The sequence below is a fragment of the Tasmannia lanceolata genome, unplaced genomic scaffold (genome assembly GCF_043159265.1).
Source record: "Tasmannia lanceolata isolate RefF3 unplaced genomic scaffold, GAP_Taslan_0.1 ptg000004l, whole genome shotgun sequence".
Lineage (NCBI taxonomy): Eukaryota > Viridiplantae > Streptophyta > Magnoliopsida > Canellales > Winteraceae > Tasmannia > Tasmannia lanceolata.
The window spans coordinates 7723986-7737304 of NW_027518681.1; the positions used below are offsets into that span (position 1 = coordinate 7723986).

The following is a 13319-nucleotide window of genomic DNA, read 5'->3' on the forward strand; positions in this document are numbered from 1 at the left end:
TGCATAAAAAGTTTCGGTATCACTAAGCATAAACCCAATATAGCATACAGTTCGCGATGCGTTTCTGGGAGACATCAGAGATTGTCTTCTGTCATGAGTAAGAGAAACAGTACTGACAAACACATTTGGAAAAAAGAAAAAGAAAAAGAAACGTGATACACAAACACAAGAAAGATGAGAAAATGTAATTACTTACAAAGGACTATATTGACAAATATCAACTACACATCGAGAACAAGAAACGTAATACACAAACACAAGAAAGATGAGAAAATGTAATTGCTTACAAAGGGCTATATGTGATAGATGCTGAGAAAGAGGTCTTAAAGCTTTGCATTCTGCCCTTATCTTCTGCCTGAACAGGTCAAATATCTACGAACTGCTTGTGATATTCTGCCGAAGACTCATTAATTGAAATAGTGAGCTATCAAAGTCCCTGCAGCATCAAACCTACAGACCTAATCCCTCCCCCTCAAACCTACATGTACCCCACCAAATAAATTCCTAATGCTTTTGATCGAAAAGGAATGGGAAGGGTGAGACAATCCATCAAATTCCTTGCACCTTCAAGCCACGGGCAAGAAACTTGAACACAGAAATGAGGTTACATGGTGTGAACCATTTTCCGTGATCAAGATCCTGAGGTTTTAGGTGGTACTTAGAAAGAGACAAAAAAGAGGTCTTTTTTTTTTTTGAATATTACAAAAATGAGGTCTATTGCAGATCAAATCATTTTTTTTTTTTGAAATGGTGAAAAATATCATAAAAAGAACAGGGGGGGACCGAGATGGACCACACCCGAGAATACAGGAAACAAGAAAAAGAAAGAAAAATTACAAAAAAAACTCACGGAGGGAGAAAATCAAACCATTCCAATTCCGAACGACTAACTCCACCCCTAGCCAAACCATCCGCCTCAAATCATTGCCAGTCCATCAAGTACGGAGTTGTTGTTTACAATACAAAGGCTCCCTCTCTTGATCCTCTCCCTTGCAAACCAGCCTTCATATCATTAGGGTTTCTAGAGATATGAATGTAGATTAGGATCACCTCTTCTTTTAAATCTTGGATTTCAAGGGTGATACTAGCAAATCTCACAGGGCCCATCTTGAACTTTAACACCCACGCAATGGATACATGAATAACCTTCTCACAACACTATGGAGAGTACTGCCTTAAAAATATGAGGACCCATTAAGACCCCGGGTGGTTCTACTTCATTAGAGTCCACAACAGCAAATGGTCCATAAAGTGACTGAGACTAAAAATTACCAAGCAACATCTTCTGAAAGTAGCTGCATCGAAAAAGCGAGCACTAAAGAGCATTAAGTTACACAACTACATTTAGACCATCGGAGTAATCTTTCCATTAATATATTTTCAGCTTATTGATGGAAACATTGGAAGAAAATAAGTGTGACTAACTCAATCACATGTTCTTGAATTAGCACTTTGTCCATGCGATATATCTGAACCTGTGCTTTCCAAGTGGAAAAGGCAGTCTTCATCTCTTGACGGGAGTCAAAGAAAAATACGGGTTTAAAAGGTTCAAACTTTTGGCAAATGACAACCATTGGACCAGTGTTAAGTCTGTTGCCCATACTGATCGATGACGTAGCTTCATAAATCACAAGTCATGAATCTTGAGCCCAAGTTTCAGAATACCACTACCATAGGGCCACTTGACCAACAGATTCCAATACCATTTGATGAGCCTGGAGCAACTCAACTGACCCACTGCACTTTCTAATTGGTATTTAATGAAAAGACAGTGTAGCCCACATGACTCGAGTGATAAACTTTCACACTGGCAGGTAATATTTTGGATTCGGTTCCCCTTGAAATGCAAGCAGGCAATGTGTGTATGTACCAGTTGATTCATGATTGTATGTGGATGTTACAGCCATTTTGACTTGACCAACATATTGTGAATTCAGGCAAGTCAAATGTGACAAAAACTTATTTGGGCCGTTTAATTGCAAGATAGCATATCCTGGATAAGATCATATCCTGGATTGTTTTTGTTGTTGAACAGGTTGTCTGGGAATCAGTGCTGACATACTAACTTTTTTTTTTTTAAAGGTGACTACTTTTATTGAAGATGTAAAACCCAGTACAACCATGGGGTATGAGTTGTCCCACCATCAAGCCTGCTACAGCAGTTCCCTATAGTTTACAAGGTGATGCCGTTAGAAACCCCAAAAACTACAAACCATGCTTAAAGTCCATTATCCAAGAGATCCACCTAAAATCTGCAATACAATGGAAGAGAACAGTGCACTGCAGAAACTTAGGTGGTTCATGCAACCCAACGACATAACCCGATCCCTAGCATCCCTTCCCTAGTTCATAATATATCGAATCGAGTTAGCTTCTAACAGGTGAATTCCTGACTTCTGGAAAGACAATGAAAATCCAAAAGCTTTAATGAGGTTCAACCGTATACTATGAGAGAAGAGGAATGAATTAGGATATGCTCCATAGATTCACTAAGCTTGCAGAGAGGGCATCAACTCAGTGTTCCATAGATTATTATGAAATAGAGATACGATCTCTATTTCATAATAACTTGATCTTAAAAATGGGGATCCCCTCTGGGGAATCACTAACAACCACAAGCCACTAGACTCGAGCCTCTAACTTGATGTTCTATGCTGTTTGACCTTAATCCGCTCACAGAATTTGAAGGAACCTTACAGTTCATTTTCCTTTAAAAATCAGTCGATCAATAATTCAATATAGAGGGAGGGAGGGAGGGTACTAAAGCACTTACTAGAGAGTCAACTAAGGTCGTCAAGTGCAATATTTGCCTATTACTTCGTAAACAAAATAGAGTACATATGGGATAGATCTTATCCAGGACGATCTATCCTACAATCTAGCTACCCCATAATATGGGTCCCATCCGAAACTGGTACTACTTTGCTGAGTGAGCTCAACTCCATTGAGATTTTAAACTCGACTTGAGCAGAAGTCCTTACTACAGGGCAGTAATTCTCTCTAGGAGGCTTCTCAAACCATATAAGAGGATGTGAAAAGCCAACTAACTTTTTAAAATCATGTGCTCTCACTGTGCACAGCCTGGACACATATTTAAGCAATACTAATGTATAATTGGAAGCCTAAAACAAATTGAGCAGATGCTATTTCCAAAGAACACGTATAGACAAAGACTGGATGAAGGACATACACCGACATACACCAATTCCTAGTATATCTTTCATAACAGCAATAATAACACTTCAAGGATCTTTTCCTCCAAGCAACACCATGTGAATTCAAGAGATACCACTTTTGCTTATTATAATCCATCTCTAAGTAGGGAAATTGAAACTACCAATCCCAACATGATGCTGGCTGACTGGCTCAACCGCAGTTGCCAGTGCGGGACGCGAAAAAGAGAGGCTAGGGCTCTCAGGAAGGAAGCGGGAAGGGTTGGGAAATTGTCAAGGAAAGCGATGGGAAAGCGTCAACGAAGAGAACATGAAGAGCAAGAAGTGAAACATACAAAAAATAAAAAAAATTAGTGACGATTAGAAATAAGTTTTAATAATATATTTTTTTGAATGGCAAAGAATTGAATTAATAAGAAAAAAGAGAAAAAGAAAAATACAAAGCAATGAACCCGTCAAGGGGAGAGAAAGTCAAAGATCTCTAGAGGCTCCCAAGCAACTCCTTCCCCGGCTAGTGTATAGGCCTTAGTCGATCTTCTTCCATGTTGGAAGGAGATGAATATTGAGCACTCCCTCCTTGAGTTTCGCTGCTGCTTCTCCTTTTTAATCTTCCTTGTCTCTTTTCTTTTTTCTTTTTTCTCATGTAATTGACCATCTTGGTCTTTTTTAATCAAATCTTACCATTCAAAAAATGGTCGAAGGAGATGAAAGATCCTACAACTCCTTCCCTAGCAACTCCTTGATCAATAATATCATCTATCCAATAGGCAAACCACCAAGGATGAGAGAGGCTTCCCTTCAAGATGCAACCTTAGAACCAACCTGAGGTTCTACGTCTAAGGCAGCGACCAACTTTAGATCCCCACCTCATGCTGCTCACATTTTCATTGCAATTGGTTAGATAGAACTCGGTGCTTGCTTCCACGGATAATTCATGGCACCATGCTGTCCACAGCAATTAAGTAGCCTTTTTCTAGGCCCTTGATATTTTTAAGGAACTCTAGAATATTTTCTTTCTTGTGCATCTGCTACAACAACTTGCCATTAAGATGGCAAATTGTAGAAACCTTGGAGTACTCAAAACTACCATCTTGTAGGTTTCCTTAATTGGGTTGTAATTCATCAAAATTCAGAACATGGCTACCACTTACCGTTACAGCAGTATGATCAAATACATCAACCAGTACAAATTGGCTTCTTCTCATGGCTTGAGGCCTTCTAAAAGCGAAAAGAACTTACTCTCATTTAATAAAGTGTAGCCATGTACAACCAGCATGGTTCTGATTGTCCGAATTTTGAAGCCATCTCAAACTTGACTTGCAATAAAGTCAGCCTCAAGAAGGAACTGTGTTTTCAACTCATTCTTTCAAGTCCTTCCCTCAGAACAAGAGCTTATAGTATTTATCAAAAGTCTAATGTAAAATGTGATACTGAAATGGAACAGAGCAACGTTGGGTGACCGCGAGCCTGATACATGCAAAAAATATGTGCTTTTATGATACAAAGAGCTTACTTTTTTTCACCAACCAAACGATCATTATTAAGACATGATCTTAATGATAAGCTGTGATTCTCATATAACACAGGTGTGCAATCAAGATTCAAGAGCATTGATCTGATGGATCCCCATGCGAAATAATCTACGTAGTGCCGGTTCCAAGCTGCAAGGACACCCCATTCGTATAACCAAAGTCTACAAAAAGCAGCATTTAACATCTCACGGCTGGTCGTCCAAGTCATCTTGTTGATATAGGTTCTAGGATCATCCAATCATGGTATGGTGAGTTGCCAAGGGTTGAACCCACAGTTACTCCATAGTGAGTGACGCAAAAAGGCAAAAGCTCTACATTATGATAGTCAGGTTTTGATTTTTCCTTTTAGATAGCTATTTTTTCTATAACTACTTTGTATATAAGCCATTTAACAGCCATACAGATATTTACATTTATAAGTAATTTAATTAAAAAACTATACGGTAGTAGCTAACACGTACAAAGTATTAAAACAATGTTCCTAATTTCTTGCTAAGTTTTAAGAGTGTATGCCACTGAAAATGGTGGACAGGAAAATCAGCGAGGGATGGAAATAGAAAGATAGATGGACAGGAAAATTGGCCAGGGGATGTAGCTTATGATCTAATAAATGACTTTGAGCAAGTGCTGCGAGGTGGGATGCCTAAAGGAGTCTGGTTGCCAACTCAGTATTTGGCACCACCGGATGTACCTGTAGCATATCCTTGGCAGCAGAAACAATTGCCGGATGTGCGGTCTGCAGTACCACCATAACAAGAATTTTTGGATATGCTGTTTGCAGTATCGACCATGATACCTCATATTCAGCAATTGGAGCCAATACCATTCGAGCCTGTAGAAGCTGATATGGAGCAGGTCCTACCACTACCACCCTCACCCGATATTCAGTCATTCGAGCACGTCCTACCACTACCACCCTCACATGATATTCAACCATTTGAGCCCGCCCTACCACTATCACCCTTACGTGATTTTCAGTCATTCGAGCCCGTACAAGCTGATATGGAGCAAGTCCTACCACTACCACCCTCACCTGATATTCACTCATTCGAGCCTGTACAAGCTGATATGGAGCAAGCCCTACCACTACCACCTTTATCTGATATTCAGCCATTTGAGCTCGTACAAGCTAATATGGAGCAAGTCCTACCACTACCAACTCTTCATGGGGAAAACCGGGGTGAAATTGCAGCTACTCTGGATGAACAAATTGACTTAAATATGGATGAAGCACTTGCTGAATTATTTGCTCATTATAAGGAACCAGGTGCTGTGGCTGGACATGATGATGATGGGGCCGTGGATGCTGGGGCTGGGACTGTGGATGATGGAGCTCCAGCAAATGTTGCTCAAGGTATCAATGTTCTCTCTCTCTCAGCACTCCTTCGACCTTTTTTTTTTTGCTCGTGATGACAGCAGGAAAGGAAAGTGCGAAATTGGGAGGCCGGAAAAAAAGTGCCAGTCTTGAATAGATTTGGAGTAGGTTCTTTTTTTTTAATGGTGTAGAATAGGTCTATTATATTCATCTCATTACCTAACACGGTAGTAGGACTGGAAGATTTGTAAGTTTGTTACATATTTAAGCACACGGTTGCTCGTGTTGAAACAGAGTTGGAGGTAGGAAAGTGCAGATTTGGGAAGCCGGAAAAGAGAGCGCTCTTCTTAAAACAGAGTTGGCTTTTGAGTGATCATGTCCGGGTAGTTGAGGAGTAGAAGTATGTTCCTTTTCAAATCTTTTCACCTTCGCATTACCCTTGTGTTTGATTGCGCTTATTCTCCACGAACAATCATTTCTCTGCATCGAATACTTCTTTCTGTTGCTAACAGTAGCATGGAATAAGAAACTACCCTTTTAAATAACAGTAGCGCCGGCATAGAGCATATTCAGCAACTACCCTTTTAAATATTGTGAGACTTCGATAGACGCTTCTAGGGCTGCACATTTAACCGTCTAAACCGATAAACCGAACCGAACCGGGCATTTCGGTTCGGTTCGGTTCGGTTTTTAGTGCCATTGGTTCAATCGCGGTTTCCGTTATTCATAAACCGATTGGATCGGTTCGGTCACGGTTTAGAAAAATTTTGAACCGGAAAAACCAAACCGAACCGATATATCAGCCCCTTTTTCTTTACTTGGCACACCCAAATCTAGTGTATCTTTAACTAGAAAGAGGACGACCAAATGGGTGTCCCAACTAAATAAAGGGGCGAAAAATATAAAATATCATGAATTTCACGCTGAAAACCCTAGCCGACGCGATTTGTCTCAAATCTGAAATCTCTGCTCTTTCTCTTTGTCTGCACTCTCCACTCTCTCTCGACCAAAAGTCCAAAACCCTGGTGGCCTACCGGACGACGACTTCTCTACTCTCTCCCGCTGTACAAAATCTGATTGGGATAGGGGTATAGGGCTGCACAAAATCTCGAATTTTTTCTCCTACAAAAAACCTTAACCGAAGAAGAAGAAGAAGATTGGGTACATTTTCTTCATTTTGTTTGTTCTTTTCTGTCTATTTCTATTTCATTTGATTTTGATTAGGGTTCTTCCATTATCTCACTAGGTTTTGGTTTTGGTTTATTAGGGTTTCATTCAAGGGGGATCAAAAGCCTCTTCTTCTTCAAGCCTTGGGTAATAAGGTATGCAACTATGCATTGCAGCCCTTTACATTTACACTGTTCAGAAATCGTTTGGTTTCCAAGAAGATTTTGATTTGGATTTATCACATTTGCAGCCCTTTTTGCCTTGTGTTTTGGATTCGGATAAACCGTGAACTGAACCGAACCGAACCGATCCGATCCGGTCAAAACCAGTTTGGTTCGGTTCGGTTCTACGCCCCAAACGGTTCGGTTACGGTTTGGAATTCTTCCAAACCGATGGCATCGGTTCGGTTCCAGAAATCCCCCTAAACCGAACCGGACCGAACCGTGTGCAGCCCTAGACGGTTCCAACCTTCAATTCATATTCCTCAGTTCCAAATACATCACCAAGCTCATAGTTAATCATTTCACTATCATCATATGCATTCGGATTGGAACCATCACCATTGGCTTGAGCAACCGTGTGCTTAAATATGTAACAAACCTACAAATCTTCCAATCCTACTAGCGTGTTAGGTAAATAGATGAGTATAATGGACCACCTCCAGAATTTTATAAAAGGACCTACTCCAACTCTGTTTCAAGACTGGCACTTTCTTTTCCGGCCTCCCAATTCAGCACTTTCTTTTCCTACTTTCAACACGAGCAAAAAAAATAAGAAAGTCGAAGGAGTGTTATGTGTGTATGTGTGTGTGTGTGTGTGTGTGTGTGAGAGAGAGAGAGAGAGAGAGAGAGAGAATTGATACCTTGAGCAACATTTATTGGAGCCCCATCATCCGCAACCCCATCAACTACAGCCCTAACCCCAGCATCCATGGCACCAACATCATCATGTCCAGCCACAGCACCCGGTTCCTTAACTCTGTTCTAAAAGGCGGCCGCTTAGGAGCTGGGCGCAGAAAAAACGCACCGCCCAAGCCCTGGGCGTTTAAAAAAGCGGTCTCCCGCCTGAGCGTTATTAGGCGGCAGCCCAGGCCCTGGGCGTTTAAAAAAGCGGTCTCCCGCCTGAGCGTTATTAGGCGGCCGCCCAAGCCCTGGGCATTTTTTACTTTTTGTTATTATTTAATGTTTAGTGCTTATGCATAAAATGGTTTGGATTGTTATGTATTCAAGTATTTGTATTTTACATAAAAAAAATGCAAGATATTATGAAAATATAATAATATCTAAAAAAAAATGAAAAACGCCTCAAAACGCCTGGGCACTGGGAGGTCAATCAGCTGCCCAGCTCCGCCCAGCGCTTTTTAGAACATTGGTTCCTTATAATGAGCCAATAATTCAGGAAGTGCTTCATCCACATTTAAATCAATTTGTTCATCCAGTGTAGCTACAATTTCACCCCAATTTTTCTCATAAAGAGTTGGTAGTGGTAAGACTTGCTCAATATTTGCTTGTACGAGCTCAAATAGTTTAATATCAGGTAAAGGTGGTAGTGGTAGGGCTTACTACATATCAGCTTCTACAGGCTCAAATACTTTACTGAAAGCGAATAATGCGCTACGCACCTTCGACGCTGGGGAAGGCAAGGAACTGATTGACCATTTCCAAAGGCCGACAGGGAGGAAGCGTAGGCTGAATATCAGGTGAGGGCGGTAGTTGTAGGACTTGCTCCATATCAGCTTGTACGGGCTCGAATGGCTGAAAATCAGGCGAGAGTGGTAGTGGTAGGACGGGCTCGAATGGCTGAATATGAGGTAAGGGTGGTAGTGGTAGGAGAGGCTCGAATGACTGAATATCAGGTGAGGGTGGTAGTGGTAGGACTTGCTCCATATCAGCTTGTACGGGCTCGAATGACTGAATATTAGGTGAGAGTGGTGGAGGTAGGACTTGCTCCATATCAGCTTGTATGGGCTCCAATATGGGCTCCAATTACTGAATATGAGGTATCATGGTCGATATTGCAAACAGCATATCCAAAATTTCGTGTTATGGCAGTACTGCAGACCGCACATCCAGCAATTGTTGTTGCTGCCAAGGATATGCTACAGGTACATCCGGTAGTGCCACATACTGAGTTGGCAACCAGACTCCTTTAGGCATCCCACATACTGGCCACGTGTCTACACACGTGTTCGTGTCGACACGGGTCCGTCCATAGAACATAGCAATATCTAGGGTAATTTTAAGATTTTGTCATTTTATCGAAAAATAACAAATATCATGGTATTTGTAAAAAATATCATATACAGTTGTGAGTATGGAGGTGAAGGTACAACAACGCAAGTTATCCCGCATATATAGGTAATCATATGCTAACGATTTTTTTTGTAATGCTTTAATTAAATGACATGGGAGCATGTGCATGAAACCTCTAGATTAGAAATTTTATGTAAATTGTTATAATGTACTTCATCATAATAAATACTCTAAATCAGCTCCAACTTACACTACTTTCAGCACCCATTAGAAGGTCATTACCATACTACATTTTTTTTTATGGCATAGAGTATCCCCACCCCATTTAGGGTGCGACTAATCCCTATGGATGCACGACCATACTACATAGCACTAGATTTAATATTAGAACATGCATTTAGTTAAAAATAAACAATCCCTACCAATAGCTCCCCTTGTGATACTAAGGCCACAGTGAAAGGATATGTTAAATGATGACTTACTGGTGAGGGCAACCATAAAGTTATTTTGGCAGTTCAAGATATAGGGAAAGATACAATGAACATTTTGACCACCTTTTATGAAACAATGTGATGTAGGATAGGAAAGAGAAATAAAAGAAAGGGAACAGACATAGAAGAAGAGAAGAGAAATAGAAGAAAATAGAGGAGAAGAATAGGGGAAGAAGATAATAGAAGGAGAAGAATAGAAGAGAAAGAGGAGAATAAGTCTTGAGGGAGAAAAAGAGAGGAAATTAGAGGGGAGAATCACAATCAATTCAATGACATGGAAAATAAAATAAAATCCTAGAAACATGGAAAATAAAATCCTATAAACTAAATAACATGCAAATAAATCCTAATGGGCAAATATTCCATTTATTGGCATATTATCTGCATCACAATGGCTTGATACAATTGATCAACAGCAATTTAACAAGGAAGAGTTCTTCAGACAATTTCAAGCCCAATCTTATTTTTTGGGAGAGCTCTTCTGTTATTCAGACAACTCTAAGCCCAACCTGATTTTTTTCCAAAATGTATATATGCTATGATTTTTGGGCACGGACACGGAGTTCAGACACGGCAAACATCTAGTTGAAGATGAGTCACTAAACTCCCTGCCGATATATCCCAATGTAGACTCTCTAATTGATTGAGTTCTCTGTGGCTCAGCAGAGTCTGGTCATTGACGAAGTTATCTGAAATGTCATCAACACCTATCTCTAGCGTGGAAGGAATCATACTATGAACGTCTTGAGGAGTTGAACCACAGGACCTATTCCATTGTCCAGTGGCATAATCCTCATCAAAACCATGCCTCATTTCTTCATATAGCTTATGTCGTGAAGCAAAAATCTTTTAAGACTCCGAGCGAGCCTATATCAAACAAGTGTCAAATTATAAGGCAGATAAGATTTGATAACTATTATTCATTACTAAACAACATATCTGATACTAGTTGCAGCTTGTAATGCCTCACTCAATGATTTCACTATCACTATCCCTTCCAACTAAAGATTTACATTTTCTATTTCTGGTGAAATTTTACAACTTTCTCAAGAAATCAACAATGGAACATGCAACAATCCAGAAAAAGCAATGTAAACATGGTCAATCACCAAAATATGAAGAAAACCCACTCAAAACATCAATCTCGGATGGGATTTCTGATTTATTTTCAAATAAATCGAAAAACCCATCAAGCCCATGAACATTATAAAGGAGATGGACAAAAGAAACTGACCAAGAAGCTCGAATCTGGTAAGAAAACGATGGCTTTGTCTCAGCATTCAAATTACTGCCAAACCCTACGAAGAAAACCCAAAAATCTATGAATATAAAACCAAAATGCCTAAACCAATTTGCGAAAACCCTACGATGGAAACCGCAAACTGTTACGGTATTAAGTAGGGGCCGCCTAGGTATGAGACTGGTTGGGACCCAGCTTGGTATGGGACAGTTTTAAAGGGCTTTGCCTAACCGTTCCACCAGCTCTGGAGCTTTTCGAGTATTGGCAACGTACCTAACATTTGGTATTAGAGCAGCCACCGCGTCCCGTGTTCGAATTACGGAAAAGGCTACGTAGAAAAAAGGCAGAGGCCTTACTTAACGCAATCCACTCCTTGGGCTCTGATTGTGTTTGGATTTTGAGAACTGATTGTGAGTCCAACAATAATCAGTTTTGGACTTGCAATTAGTTCTCAAAATCCAAAACAATTAGGGCATTATTCAACGGTCAGATTCAATTTGGCATGTGTGCTTGGTGATAGGAGCCTAAGATCAGATGGGACTATGGGAGCAACTCTCCTTCAATCTAACCAAGCAATATGCCAGACCACTTGAATGTGGCTCTCAATTTTCAAGCCCTGTTCATTTGGGATTATGACAGGTGATTGTGAGCCTAAAATAAATTATTGGACTCAGAATTACGTTTAGGTCGTAGCGGTAGAGAAGCGATTTTATATGGTGTAACTATGTAAGCCCATATAGTCCCGTATTTTTCAAAAACTACTGTATGTACCACATCATCGGATGATCCAAACCATCCATGTGATGGAACATAACGTAAATAGGTTGTTCCCCTAAAATCATTTCCATAGGATGATCTTAGCCCTATGATCTACAGAGGTTTCCATAATATGCAGTTCTCTATAGATCGGAGGGTTGGGATCATCCTATATAAATGATTTTTTGGGCATAGCCTATTTACGTTGTGGTTCACCACATGGATGGTTTGGATCATCCTATAGTGTGGTCCGTACAGTAGTTTTTGAAAAATAAGAGACTATAAGGGCCTGCCCAGTATAAAAACTCGGTCGAGAAACGGATAAAGAGAGATGGGGGCACATGTTGACCAAGTAAAAATGCTTTGGACTCTGAATAGGACCAATGATCATTGAGAAAAAAAACTAAACATTCCGTGTTTCGAATAAGATCCAAAACACTGAACCTTTGGAAGAAAGACAACCAACCAAATCGACTCTGAATAGGACCAATGTTCATTGAGGAAAAAACAAGGGCCAGACCGAAAACACCTCCTCCTAGAGCCTGGTGCCCAAGTTATGTAATCATCAATGCACCATGCAAATGCGCACCAATCTACATAACTATGTCCGAAGCAACGAGCAATTTCTCACACTCATGCAAATGCGCACCAATCTACATAACTATGTCCGAAGCAACGAGCAATTTTTCACACTCAGTCTTCTGGTTTAGGCAAAACCATGCCCCGGTTCATAAGTTTCCTGATCCTCTTCTCTTCCTCTCTACATTCCCACTATAAATCTCTCTCGAATTTTTCATTCCTACTAGCCATGGACTTCAAAATATTAAACAAAGACATAAAATACATAGGAAGATTCTCCAAAGCAACCTTAATGAATGTCAGCCTAGTGCCAAAAGAAAGATTAAGCTTTTATTGCAGTGACCCAATTTCCTCTCAATCCACTCTAATATTTGATCCCATAAGGCTTTTTTGTAGGGGATTCCAACTCCGAGAGAAAGGCCAAGTTAACAAATAGGAAAAAGTAAGGGCGCTGATATATCACGTTTGACGGCCGGTTAACATTAAACGTTAGAGCTAACGTATATGTCACGTTTCCACCATTTGACGTCTCTCTCTCTCTCTCTCTCTCTCTCTCTCTCTCTCTCCACACACACAACAGGAACAGTTTGTGGGCCCAACAGAAACCGTTGGTGGAATGGTGGGCCCATCTTTGAACAACGTAGGCCCCACCCATACCACACCATAGGATGTTCCGAACCATCCATTTGATGGGCCATAAACGTAAATAGGTTGCGTCCCAAAACATCATTTCCATAGGCTGATCCTAGCCCTAAATAGAAACTACATCTTATGCAACCTTTATAGATTGTAGGGTTGTGATCATCCTATGGAA

General features: G+C 40.4%; 1 long non-coding RNA gene across 1 annotated transcript; it reads right to left on the reverse strand.

Annotated features, from left to right (window-relative positions):
- LOC143876192 (uncharacterized) lies at positions 1-11421 on the reverse strand. The gene is made up of 2 exons (XR_013250325.1): positions 11165-11421; positions 1-1295 (listed from the first exon to the last, which is right to left on the reverse strand). It is a non-coding gene; the product is annotated as an uncharacterized LOC143876192 (long non-coding RNA).
- Positions 11422-13319: the final 1898 nt, after the last annotated feature.